The sequence below is a fragment of the Ailuropoda melanoleuca genome, chromosome 12 (assembly GCF_002007445.2).
Source record: "Ailuropoda melanoleuca isolate Jingjing chromosome 12, ASM200744v2, whole genome shotgun sequence".
In the NCBI taxonomy this organism is placed as follows: Eukaryota; Metazoa; Chordata; class Mammalia; order Carnivora; family Ursidae; genus Ailuropoda; species Ailuropoda melanoleuca.
This window is the reverse complement of record NC_048229.1, coordinates 39,448,949-39,462,669: the sequence shown is the minus strand read 5'-3', so window position 1 is coordinate 39,462,669 and position 13,721 is coordinate 39,448,949. Positions and strand designations below refer to the sequence as shown.

The 13,721-nt window shown below is 41.7% G+C and overlaps 1 long non-coding RNA gene across 4 annotated transcripts in view; it reads left to right on the top strand.

Annotated features, from left to right (window-relative positions):
• The first annotated feature begins 6,124 nt into the window (after positions 1 to 6,124).
• The window catches only part of LOC105238409, a 53,698-nt gene continuing 46,101 nt past the window's right edge, over positions 6,125 to 13,721 (top strand). For all 4 annotated transcript variants that reach the window (XR_004618986.1, XR_004618987.1, XR_004618988.1 and 1 more), the window contains exons 1-2: positions 6,125 to 6,329; positions 7,033 to 7,093. This is a non-coding gene — a long non-coding RNA (uncharacterized LOC105238409). The remainder of the gene's footprint in view (positions 6,330 to 7,032; positions 7,094 to 13,721) is intronic.

Here is a 13,721-nt window from a genome sequence, read left to right as displayed (position 1 = left end):
CTGAGATCATGATATAAGCCAAAATCAAGAGTCGGACACTTAACCAACTGAGCTACCCAGTTGCCGCTCTGATTTCATTTTTAATAAATTAGTTAAGTAATTTAATTTTACAGTGTAAGCAGTTAGAAGTTTTCAGAAACATGTTCTATTAGAAAAATTCTTTTTCTCCCCTACTAAATAACAAAACTGCCTATAATTGAATCAAACAATTTTGAGTAACTACCAAAACTTCACAATTATAAGAAGCCTTGGTATTACCTATAATTTAATTTTTAAAAAATTGGCACTTCTTGGGGTGCCTGGGTGGCTCAGTTGGTTGAGCGTCTGCCTTCAGCTCAGGTCATGATCCCAGAGTCCTGGGATGAGTCCCACATCAGGCTCCCTGCTCAGCAGGGATTCTGCTTCTCCCTCTCCCTCTGCCTGCCACTCCGCCTGCTTGTGCTGTCTCTGTCAAATAAATAAAATCTTTACAAAAACCCTGACACTTCAAAAACCATATCACTCATTGCAAAGACAAATTCTTTCAGGATTTAGAAGAAAGGGACAAAAGAAAACCTGTGGATACAAATTTTAAAACATAGGCATGAGAAATGCAAATATAATCAGAGTTGTAAATCTTAGAGTTTTTTAGAGAACAAAACACAACAAAGAAATGGTTTGGTGTAAAAATTGTGAATCAAAACATGATACTCAGTTTCTGAGCATTTAATTGTCATTAAATATAAATGATAATATAATTTAAAATCTTTGGGGTCACTAAACAAATATATGCTATGAATCATCTTCCACCCCAACTAACAACACCACAATCCACCACTGTGTTAGACCAGTTTTGGAAAATCAGAATTCTGTCAACCACAGCTCGTGTGAATGCTAGTCTATCCATCTGTCCCTCTGCTCCCCTTTGACATATTGCTAGTTAGAAAATGAATGTGTGGAATGGTCTTTGAGGGGGGCTGCAGGCTCCCTGGATTTCTTGAACAGAGCCCTCTGCCACTCTAATTGCAGCTCTCCAGTGCTTGGCTGAGTTCCTCCTGTGGCCACACCAGGGCATGGCAATATGTGGTGGTAAACTCCTTCTTGCACAATTAAGTGTGAGTAGGGAGGAAGGAAGAGGTGCTTGACCAAAGAAGTCCTGGGAAAGTGTTGTGTGGAGGAGGTGGCCTGAGAGGTCTGCTTTCTTTCTATGACAGAGCAGGAAGCTGCCTGTGTATCAAGGCCAAGGCACAGCCAGAAGCCAGGACCACTTAATAAGAACCAGTATTACTGGTATTTACTTATTTACTTAAAAAAAGAAGACTTATTTGAGAGAGAGAGAGAGCATGAGTGGGAGAAGGGACACAGAGACAAGCAGACTCCCCACTGAGCGTGGATCCAATGCAGTTGGGGCTCAAATCCCAGGACCCTGAGATCCTGACCTGAGCTGAAGGCAGATGCTTAACCTACTAAACTGCCCAGCGCCCCGCCTCATGCTTTTTTTTTTTTTTTTAAGATTTTATTTATTTAGTTGAGAGAGGGTGAGTGAGAGAGCACGATCCAGGGCGAGAGGCAGAGGGAGAGAGAGAAGCAGGCTCCCCGCTGAGCAGGGAGCCCGCTGCAGGGCTCAATCCCAGGACCTTGGGATCATGACCTGAGCCGAAGACAGATGCTTAACTGACTGAGTCACCCAGTCACCCCCTAAAATTCTTTCAAAGCTTATTGTTTGTGGTGCTCAATAAACTTAGCAATTTATAAAAACTTCTCAAAAAATATACCTTTAGTATCTGATTGGAAATGGAGACCACTGTTACATTATTTCTATTGGTAATATAAATCCACCTTTTCAACTATGAAAAACTTTACAAACACAAAAAATAGTAAGACAAATATATGTATCACCACCATATAAAAGTAAAATATTTTATTTTTCTTTGTAGTTTTTTTTTTAAAGATTTTATTTATTTATTCGACAGAGTTAGAGACAGCCAGCAAGATAGGGAACACAAGCAGGGGGAGTGGGAGAGGAAGAAGCAGGCTCACAGCAGAGGAGCCTGATGTGGGGCTCGATCCCATAACGCCGGGATCACGCCCTGAGCCGAAGGCAGACGCTTAACAACTGCGCCACCCAGGCGCCCCCTAAGTTTATTTATAAAGTCTTTTACTTTTTATTATTTTTTAGAAAGTGCATATGAGTGGGGGGGCAGAGGAAGAGAATCTTTTTTTTTTTTAAGATTTATTTATTTGAGAGAGATATATAGAGAGAGCACAAGTAGGGGGAGGGGCAGAGGGAGAGGGAGAAGCAGACTTCCCCCTGAGCAGGGAGCCCAATGCAGGACTGGATCCCAGGACCCTGGGACCATGACCTGAGCCGAAGGCTGATGCTTAACTGACTGAGCCCTCTGGGTGCTGGGAAGAGAGAGAATCTTAAGCAGGCTCCACACTGAGCCAACTATGGGGCTCTATCTCATGACCCTGAGATTGTGACTTGAGCCTAAATCAAGAGTTGGATGCTTAACCAACTGAGCCACCCAGGCACCCTGAATCAGGGGGATTAAATAAATGGTGGGCCCTCATTACTGCTGGACCTCCAAAATTCTGGTATTCAAGAGATGAGAAGACTCTTCTCTGGAGAAATGGAACAGCCCAGGAGAAAACCTGTAATACTAACGTTTTGAGGCTGACAAAGAAATGTCTGAATTCTTGACTAATAGTTCTGTAATGAAGCTTGAAAGTTGACAAGTCCTCATCATATATAGATTTTACAGTCATCTTTTTAGTGCATTATTAAGAAAAGATGAAAGGACAGCTATTAATCTGTAAATTAGGGAAAATTTAATATGTTAATTTAAATCTAGTGATATGAAAGACAAATGAAAACAATGAAAAAAAGAATTGCCAAGGAAATGGATACATGTAAGGAACAGAAAAAGACAAAAAAACAAAAACAACCCACCAAAAACCTCCACAATACCACAGAGAGATAAGATATTATATTAAGGAAACAAATAACAGGTACTATAAAAACTGCTCTTGAAATTAAAAAGATAGCTATTATTAAAAATTTAATAGCAGATATGGGAAATATTGTGGAAATCACTCAGTTGTAGGAAGAAAAAGAAAAAAAGGTAATAAAAGATGAAAAAGATAACAGATAAAATTAGGAATTTCAATATCCAGATAAAAGGAGTTCAAGAAAGAGAGAGGGGAGCAAACAGAATGGAGGAAACTTTCAGAGAACAAATACAAGCTTTCTAGAAATATAGGTTATGATTCTTCAAAAATAAAGAGTTCCCTGTACAATTCACAAAAAAGACCCATTCCAAAGCACACCTTTGTGAAATTTCAGAAAGCTAGGTATGAAGAGATCTTAAGTGCTTCCAAAGAGAAAGAACAACAAAACACAAATCAAACTGTCGTCATACTTTAAGATAAAAAACTGTAAGCTTTGGTATAATTCTCTCAGAATTCTAAGGGAAAACGATGTCTAATCTAAAATTTCAAACCTAGTTAAGCTATCATCCAAAAGAGGTAGAATAAAGACGTTTTTAGACTAGTTAGGACCCCAAATTTTTACTCCAAATTAACCTTTCTCAAGGTGCTACGGGAGAGATTAAACCAAGAATAAAAGAAGATACAGCTCCAGAAACCAGTAATCCAACATAAGAAAGAGGTGAAGGTCCGCAACTACAGGTGGGGCTCTCATTTGGCAGCCCCAGGGCAAGTTCTGCTCACCAGTGAACCCACAATAGTCACTCCAGGTTTTAGGGTGACTGGTGGTCAGCCCCGCCCACCATCACGCTGGCAGCTGTCCGCAGGAGCCATAACAGAGGGCCACAGGCAGCCTGCACAGGGCACACCTCTGAAGCACCTAGTTCTGGTGACCAGGGGGTGATTGCACTACTGGAAAAGAAAAACAAATAAATAAACAGAGGTGAAGGAAATTTGCAAGATGGTCATGTTTTGGTTATCAACCTATTGTTTTTCAGCCCCACATCGAACCTTCTATAGGTTTCTCTAATGCTGGGACTGGGAGTCTGAAAATGGCATTTCCCAAACTCCTTTGCTAGTTGGCTTCTTTTTTAAAAATTCATTAATAATGCAACAGATTCATTAATTAACTCTACAGTGGAGAAAGTAATGGACACTATTTGAACTAAGTAATAAAAATTAACATCATAGATAATGGAACATACTGACATTGTGTGTCTCCAGATAGGAAAAACTGATAATAGCATAGCATCACTTTTATAGGGTATTCCCCAAAATGTACAAATGATGAGGGGCACCTGGGTGGCTCAGTCGGCTAAGTGTGGGACTCGGTTTCAGCTCAGGTCATGATCTCATGGGTCCTGAGACTGAGACCTGTGGGGCTCCGAGCTCGGCTACACGCTCTGCGGGGAGTCTGCTTGAGATTCTCTCTCTCTCCCTCTCCCCCTCCCTCCACACACTTGCAGGCTCTCTCGCTCGCGCTCTCTCTCTCTCTCAATAAATAAATAAATCTTTTTAATAATGTATAAATGATGAGGAAACATCAGATAAACCCGAATTGAAGAACATTGTACAAAATAACCTGTACTCTGAAAAGGTTAAGATTGTGAACAGGTGGAATAAACAGAAAACAAATGGGTGGTAGATTTAAACTTAAATAATTTAGTAGTTTCATTAAATGTACATAAGAAAGTGTGTTTCTAAATCGGAGGATCTCGACTGATAAACTCAAACATCTCATAACAACTATTTTGCAATCTTCTTTCTTGCTTTATTTTTTTTTAAAGATTTTATTTATTTATTTGACAGAGATAGAGACAGCCAGCGAGAGAGGGAACACAAGCAGGGCGAATGGGAGAGGAAGAAGCAGGCTCATAGCGGAAGAGCCTGATGTGGGGCTCGATCCCACCGCGCTGGGATCACGCCCTGAGCCGAAGGCAGACGCCCAACCGCTGTGCCACCCAGGCGCCCCTCTTTCTTGCTTCAAAACCATGTTAAATTAGCATTTTAATCCATACTAAACATGTCTATTTTAACATAAAAACCCATTTTATGTTGTCTATCATATAATAGGTTACTTTTTTCTCCTGTCAACTTTCAAAGAAAACTGATGCTCCAGAAAGATGCCTTCTTACCATTTTTACGGATGAGTCTTAGGGGTTAATTGGTGATACACCAATACAATCCTGCTCTCCCAAACAGATGACCCATATTCACGTATTCACCCAGTTACACCTGCGGTCACAACGCAGCATCTCCGGACTCGCCTCTGCCCAGCCGCCTTCTTCACCTGAGGGCGTCCCTTGGCCGCATCCCCACTTCCCCCTGCAAGACCGTGATTCATTCCCTATCGCCACCTCCAGTCGGTCCAGAAAGAGATGAACAGGTCCCACCTTCACTCTCACCCTCAGCGCTGAGCGGACCGAAGATTGCACTCACGACAAAGATGAAATGTCATCCCTTTGCATGCAGAGGGCGAAAAAGAACTTCCAGAAATCTCCCAGGCGCCGCCGGTCGGATTCCCGTGGCCAGGACCAGGTGTCCGCTGGCGTTCTGGCCTGAGTACCTGCTTTTCTTGCCTGGACTACATTTCCCACAGACGCTACGGCTCGAGGCTGCGTCGGCCGCGAACCCGGAGTCTCGTCCCGTCCCTACCGCGACGCTCGAGCTGCCCGGGCTGAGGCAACTGTAGGCAAGGCGGTTCCATCCCGCCAAGCAGCTCCGCCTACCAGCCGCTCCGCGTCGGATCTCGCCGTTCTGTTTGTCCCGGAGAAGCGGTAGATGAGCACGAGCTCAGCTTCCGCGCTGAGAGGAACCTGGAGGTTTGCTGCCCGCTTTCGGACTACATTTTCCAGGGGACTGCTGAGGCGGACGCTATATTCCTCAGGATTTCTGCCGCTTTGCGGAATGGCGGGACCTTTGGCTTCCCCGAGTTAGCTGCTGCGGGGCCTTTGGTGTCCCGTGCAATTTAGCCAGTTTGGGCCAGACCGGAACTAGGAAACCACGAGGGTGAGGAGTTCAGGTAGGAGCATTTCCTGTCCGGAGCGGGCTAAAAAGAGAGAGAGAGAGAGAGAGAGAGAGAGAGAAAAGAAGAAGGAGGAGGAGGAGGAGAGGGGGAGGGGGAGGAGGAGAGNCAGCTTCCGCGCTGAGAGGAACCTGGAGGTTTGCTGCCCGCTTTCGGACTACATTTTCCAGGGGACTGCTGAGGCGGACGCTATATTCCTCAGGATTTCTGCCGCTTTGCGGAATGGCGGGACCTTTGGCTTCCCCGAGTTAGCTGCTGCGGGGCCTTTGGTGTCCCGTGCAATTTAGCCAGTTTGGGCCAGACCGGAACTAGGAAACCACGAGGGTGAGGAGTTCAGGTAGGAGCATTTCCTGTCCGGAGCGGGCTAAAAAGAGAGAGAGAGAGAGAGAGAGAGAAAAGAAGAAGGAGGAGGAGGAGGAGGGGGAGGAGGGGGACGAAGGGAGGGGGAGAGAGGTTAATTGTGATTGTTACCGCGTGTCGTCGTGTTGTGTGATTGTGACTGTATGTGGTGATGGAGTAGGGTCCATCTTGGTCCCAGCGGGTATGCGACTGTGACTGCATGACTGCACCATCGTTCACAGGGATGTAGAGGGCCGGTGATTGTGCAGTTTGGGACTGTCCCGCGGTGAGGGGTGTGTGTGTGATTTTGGGAACGTGTGCGGCACCGTGTGTGTGTGTGTGTGTGTGTGTGTGTGTGTGTGTGTTGGTCTGTGATTGTGTGGTTTTAGGTGTCTGTGGCTGTGCAGGTGTGACTAGTGTGACCCCTTTGCGGGTTGTGTATGAGATTGTGATGGGGTGGAGGGTTTTGTAATTGTGCAGGTGTAACTCATCACTCTATCCAGGAGACATCTGTGAGCTCAGGACAGATTGTAGCCCTTTCCTGTAACTACATTAGGCTGGACTGTATAGTCTTCCCTGACTTTCCTTTGTACGTGTGTGGGGACAGTGAGGGACTGGAGGAAGCATGTGTTCCAACTCGGTCAACTGGAATTCCAAGATAAGCCAGTATCTCATCAATTTGTTCTTCTGTCTTTCTACAGTTTCTATTGCTAAGAGGAAGAGTAAAGAATGATTATTGAACATCCACAGGCCAAGATCAAGGTGCTTTGGGGTTTTTTTTCTTCCCTGAAATAGTTCTTGTTTTTCAGAGCATACTTTTTTCCCTCTTCTGAGAGTTCCTGACTACCAAAAACCTATTCAACAAACCTTGTCCATAGTACTTCCCATTTGGATATGGGGCCTGGAGTTAGATCCAAAGACTCAGTTTTTTAATCTATCCCTTCCCTCTTAGTATGAATTTGGCAGTTTCTTCTGTGTGCCAAATCTCTGCTAAGATCTCTGCTGGTCTAGTGAGGGAAATACCAGAGCGTTTATCATAACCGAATTATTGGAAATAAGATTACCTTGTAGTAACATCACACACCACAGTCCTGGTATTGAAAGCTGTGCAATTTATGGAATGGTGTTGGTTAGTCTCAGTCCATGTAAGTGATAAGATCTTTCACTTTGGCAGTATTTTTGAAGTGTAAATGAGATTGGGGGCTTGATCAAAGAGTTCTATACCAATAGAACCGGGTTTACCAGGTAATCTGTGACTAAACACTCGGACGAGTTTCCAGTCTGTTTTGAATTAAATGCTCAGATGGTCCTCACTGGGGTACTCAACCTGGAATCCATGTCCCTCATTGACTTCTAAAGGGAAAGAGACTAATGATACTAAGGATTACAAAAAAGATGGATAGATCTAAAAACAACACCTTGGGACAATCTTTGAGATAATAGCCAAAACGAGTTTCATAAATAAGGAAATTTTAAGTAATTACCGCTATAAGAGCATTTTATGCAGTTAATTGAAACTGTGCTTGAGACAGAGGATACGCATTTTCAACATTGTGACTAACATGTATGCCCAGGTGAGAGGGCAGTTCAGAAGTTGGAAGCCTTTGCATGCAGAAGTTCAGCTGATCCACATCTAGGCCACAGTCTTCTCTCATTTATCTGTGCAGTAGCCTATTAACTGGTCTCTGCTTCCTCCATTGCCTGCCAAAAATTACTTCTTAACACAGCAGCCGGGGTGATTCTTCCAAAATGTAGGTCAGATTATGTCACATCTTGACTTAAAGCTTTCTGTGGTTTCCCATCTTAGAATAAAAACCAAAGTCTATACAGTTGTTTGTGTAGTCCTATGTGATCTGGCTCTCTGTTAACCTGACTTAATCTTTTGTAATTTTTTTGGTAACTTAATTCTGACCCTTCTACATATGAGTTTGCTGATTCCCCTGCCTGGAGTTTTCTTACTCCTGATATTGGTATCACTTACTCCTTCACTTTCTTCAAGACTTAACTCACACATCACCAAATTGGAAAAGTCTTCCTTGACCACCCTGTATAGACTAGCATCTCAACAATGCACTTCCTATCACCCTTGTCCTATTTAATTTTTCTCCATAGCTCTTACTATCATTTTTTTAACTGAGACATAATTGACATATAACATTCAGGTGTACAACAGAATTCAATATACATATATTTTATGAAATTATCTCCTAAGTCTAGTTAACATCCATCATCACACAGTGGTTTGTTTTTTTTTTTTAAGATTTTATTTATTTGCCAGAGAGCGAGAGAGCAAGAGAGAGAGACAGCACAAGCAGGGGAGTGGCAGACAGGGAGAAGCAGGCTCCTGCTGAGCAGGGAGCCTGATGCGGGGCTCGATCTCAGGACCCTGGGATTATGACTTGAGCCGAAGGCAGACACTTAACTGACTGAGCCACCCAGGCGTCCCCATTACCACACATAGTTAAATTTTTTTCTTGTGATGAGAACTTATAAGATCTACTCTCTTAGCAACTTTCAAATACTGTATGCAATAAAATTATTAACTATAATCAACATGCTATACATTACATCCCTAGGAGTTATTCATTTTATAACTGGAAGTTTGTACCTTTTGACCACTTTCACCCATTTTCCTTCGTTTCTTTAAAAAAAAAATTAATTCCAGTATAATTAACATTCAATGTTAGTTTCAGGTGTACAATATAATGATTCATAATTCTCTACATTATTCAGTTCTTATCAAGGTAAGTGTGTTCTTAATCCCTTTCAGCTATTTCACCCAACCCTTCACCCACCTCCCCTGTGTTAATCATTTGTTTGTTCTCTGTAGTTAAGAATCTGTTTTTTGGTTTGTCCCTTTTGTTCATTTGTTTCTTAAAGTTCACATATGAGTGAAATCATATGGTATTTGTCTTTCTCTGACTGACTGACTTCACTAAGCTTTATACCCTCTAGATGTAGCCATGTTGTTGCAAATGGCAAGATTTGCATGTCAAATGACATTTGCATGTCCTTTTTATGGCTGAGTAATATTCCAGTGTGCGTGTGTGTGTGTGTGCGCGCGCGCGTGCACACCACATCTTTATCTATCAATGGACATTTCCATAATTTGGCTATTATAAATAATGCTGCAGTAAACACAGAGGTACATATATCTTTTTAAATTAGTATTCTTTGGGTAAATACCCAGTAGTGGAATTACTGAGTCATATGGTAATTCTATTTCTAATTTTAAAAAAGATTTATTTATGAGAGAGAGAACATGAGCAGGGGGAGGAGCAGAGGGAGAGAATCTCCAGCAGAATCCCCACTGAGGGTGGTCGACACAGGGCTCAACCTCATGACCCCAAGACCATGACCTGAGTCAAAATCAAGAGTTGGATGCCCACCTGACTGAACCACCCAGGAGCCTATTTCTAATTTTTTGAGAAACCTTCATACTGTTTTCCACAGTGACTGCACCAGTGTGCATTCCAGCCAACAGTGCATAAGAGTTCCTTTGTCTCCACATCCTCACCAACACTCGCTGTTTCTTGTTTTTCATTTTAGCCATTGTGACAGGTGTGAGGTGATATCTCATTGTAGTTTTGATTTGCATTTCTTTGATGATCAGTGATGTTGAGCATCTTTTCATGTTTCTGTTGGCCATCTGTATGTATGTCTTCTTTGGAGAAATGTCTGTTCATGTCTTCTGCCCTTTTAAAAATTGGATTATTTGTTTTTTGGGTGTGAGTTCTATCAGTTCTTTATATATGTTGGATACTAACCCTTTATCAGATATGTCATTTGCAAATACCTTCTCCTATTTGGTGGGTTGTCTTTTAGCTTTGTTGTTTCCTTTGCTGCGTAGAAGTTTTTACTTTGGTATGATAAAGTATTATTTTTAAAGATTTTATTTTTAAGCAATTTCCACACCCAGTGTGGAGCTCAAACTCACAACCTGAGATTAGGAGCCACATGCTCCACTGACTGAGCCAGCCAGGTGCTCCAGTCATAATACATTATTCTTGCTTCTGTTTTCCTTGCCTTGGGAGACCTATCTAGAAAAATGTTGCTATGGCCAATGTCAGAGAAATTGCTGCCTGTGTTCTCTTTTAGGATATTTGTGGTTTCAGGCCTCATAGTTAAGTCTTTAATCCATTTTGAATTTATTTTTGTGTATGGTGTAAGAAAGTGGTCCAGTTTCATTCTGTTGCATGTAGCTGTGCAGTTTTCCCAATACCATTTATTGAAGAGACTGTCTTTTTCCTATTATATATTCTTGCCTCCTTTGTCAAAGATTAATTGGCCATATAACCATGGGTTTATTTCTGGGCTCTTTTTATGCCAGTACCATACTGTTTTGATTACTATAGCTTTGTAGGATATCTTGAAATCTGAGATGTAATTCCTGCAATTTTGTTCTTTTTCAAGATTGCTTTCGCTATTTGGGTTCTTTTGTGGTTCCATACACATGGATTTTAGGAGTATTTGTTCTAGTTCTATGAAGAATGCTCTTGGTATTTTGATTGCAATTGCATTAAATCTGTAGATTGCTTTGGGTAGTATAGACATTTTAACAGTACTTGTTCCTCCAGTCTATGAGCATGGAATATCTTTCCATTTCTTTCTTTTTTTTTAAAAAGATTTTATTTATTTATTCGACAGAGATAGAGACAGCCAGCGAGAGAGGGAACACAAGCAGGGGGAGTGGAAGAGGAAGAAGCAGGCTCACAGCGGAGGAGCCTGATGTGGGGCTCGATCCCATAATGCCGGGATCACGCCCTGAGCCCAAGGCAGACGCCCAACCGTTGTGCCACCCAGGCGCCCCTATCTTTCCATTTCTTTGTGTCGTCTTTATTTGCTTTCATCAGTGTTTTATAGTTTTCGGTGTATACATGGGACCGTTTTTAAAATTTCTCATTCTGCAGTTTCATTATTAGTGTATGGAAGTACAATAGATTTCTATAGTTTGATTTTGTGTCCTGCCACTTTACTGAATTCATTTATCAGTTCTAGTAGTTTTTTGATGGAGTCTTCCAGATTTTCTATATATTAGTATCACATCATCTGCAAATAGTGAAAGGTTTACTTCTTACCAATTTGGATGCCTTTTATTTCTTTTTTGTTGTCTGATTGCTGTGGCTAGGACTTCCAGTGCTATGCTGAATAAAAATGTTGAGAGTGGACACCCTTATCTTGTTCCTGATCTTAGGGGAAATGATTTCAGGTTTTCACTGTTGAGTATGATGTTAGTTGTGGGTTACTCATATATGGCCCTTATTATGTTCAGTTATGTTTCCTCTAAACCTACTCAGATTTTCTGTTTCTTCCTCATTCAGTTTTGGGAGGTTATGTGTTTCTAGGAATTTATCCATTTCTTTTAGGTTTTCCAATTTGTTGACATAATTTTTCATCAGATTCTCTTATAATCTTTTATTTACGTGGTGTTAGTTGTTATTTCTCCTCTTTCATTTCTAATTTTATTTGAATCCTCTCTCTTTTTAAAAAAAAAAATCATGAGTCTCGCTAAAGGTTTATCAATTTTGTTGATATTTTCTGTGAACCAGCTCCTGGTTTCAACGGTCTGTTCTATTGCTTTTTTAGTTTCTATTTTATTTCTGCTCATATCTTTATTATATTTCCTTCCTTCTACTGGCTTTGCATTTTGTTTATTCTTTTTTTCTAGCTCCTAAAGGTGGTGTGATTGTTTGAGATTTTTCTTGTTTCTTGAGAGGGGCTTCTAGTGCTGTAAAAGTCCCTCTTTATTTATTTTTTTAAAGATTTTATTTATTTACTTATTAGAGAGTGAGAGAGAGAGCATGTGCATGCACACAAGAAGGGAAAGGGGGAGAGGGAGAAGCAGGCTCCCCACTGAGCAGGGAGCCCGAAATGGGGCTCAATCTTATGACCTTGGTATCATGACCTGAGCTGAAGGCAGTTGCTTAACCAGCTGAGCCACCTGGGTGCCCCTCTTTTCTTTTTCTTTTTTAAAGATTTTATTTATTTATTTGAGAGAACACGAGAGAGGGAGATCACGAGTTGGGGGGAGGGGCAGAGGGAGCAGCAGACTCCCCACTGAGCAGGGAGCCGGACCCGAACTTGGGGCTTGATCACAGGACCCTGAGACCATGACCTGAGCCAAAGGCAGATGCTTAACTGACTGAGCTACCCAGGTGCCCCATATCTGCTTTTTAAAACTAATTTTGATGTCCACATTTTAATTTCTGATATTGGTAATTTTGTGTTCTCTTTTCTCTTGATCAGTCTAGTAGAGGTTTATCAATTTTATTAATGTTTCCAAAGAATTTTTTTTAGAACCAGTTAATTTTTTTTCTTTTAAATTTTAGTTAACATACAGTGCAATATTGGTTTCTGGAGTAGAATTCAGTGATTCATCACTTATATACAATATCCAGTGCTCATCACAACAAATGCCGTCTTTAATACCCATCATCCATCTATCCCATCCCTCCCTCCATCAACCCTCAGTTTGTTCTCTATTGTTAAGAGTCTCTTATGGTTTGTTTCCCTCTCTCCTTTTTTTTTTTCCTTCCCACCTTCCCATATGTTCATCTGTTTTCTTTCTTAAATTCCATATATGAGTGAGATCATAAGGTATTTGTCTTTCTCTGACTGACTTATTTCAGTTAGCATAACATACTCTAGCTCCATTCATGTCATTGCAAATGGCAAGATTTTATTCTTTTTGAAAGTAATGGAATGGAAAGTAATATTCCATTGTGTGTGTGTATCTTCCCTTTTTTTTTTTTTTAAGATTTTATTTATTTATTTGACAGAGAGACAGCCAGAGAGAGAGGGAACACAAGCAGGGAAAAAGGGAGAGGAAGAATCAGGCTCCCAGCAAAGCAGGGAGCCCAACGTGGGGCTCGATCCCAGAACCCTGGGATCATGCCCTGAGCCAAAGGCAGATGCTTAACGACTGAGCCACCCAGGGGCCCCGCCTTTTTTTAATTTTTAAAAAAGATTTTATTTATTTGTCAGAGAGACAGCATACACAAACAGGGGAAGCGGTAGGCAGAGAGAGAAGTAGGTTCCCCACTGAGTCTGATGGGGAACTCGATCCCAAGACTCTGGGATCATGACATGAGCTGAAGGTAGCTGCTTAAGCGACTAAGCCACCCAGGCATCCCACACTACATCTTCTTTGTCCATTCATCAGTCGATGGACATTTGGGCTGTCTCCATAGTTTGGCTATTGTTAATGCTGCTGTGAACATCAGGCGCATGTACCCCTTTGAATCTGTATTTTTGTATTGGGTAAATACCTAGTAGTGTAACTGCTGGTAGTCCTATTTTTAGTTTTTTGAGGAACTTCCATACTGTTCTCCAGAGTGGCTACATCAGTTGGCATTCCTACCAATAGTGCAAAAGGTTCCCCTTTCTCTGC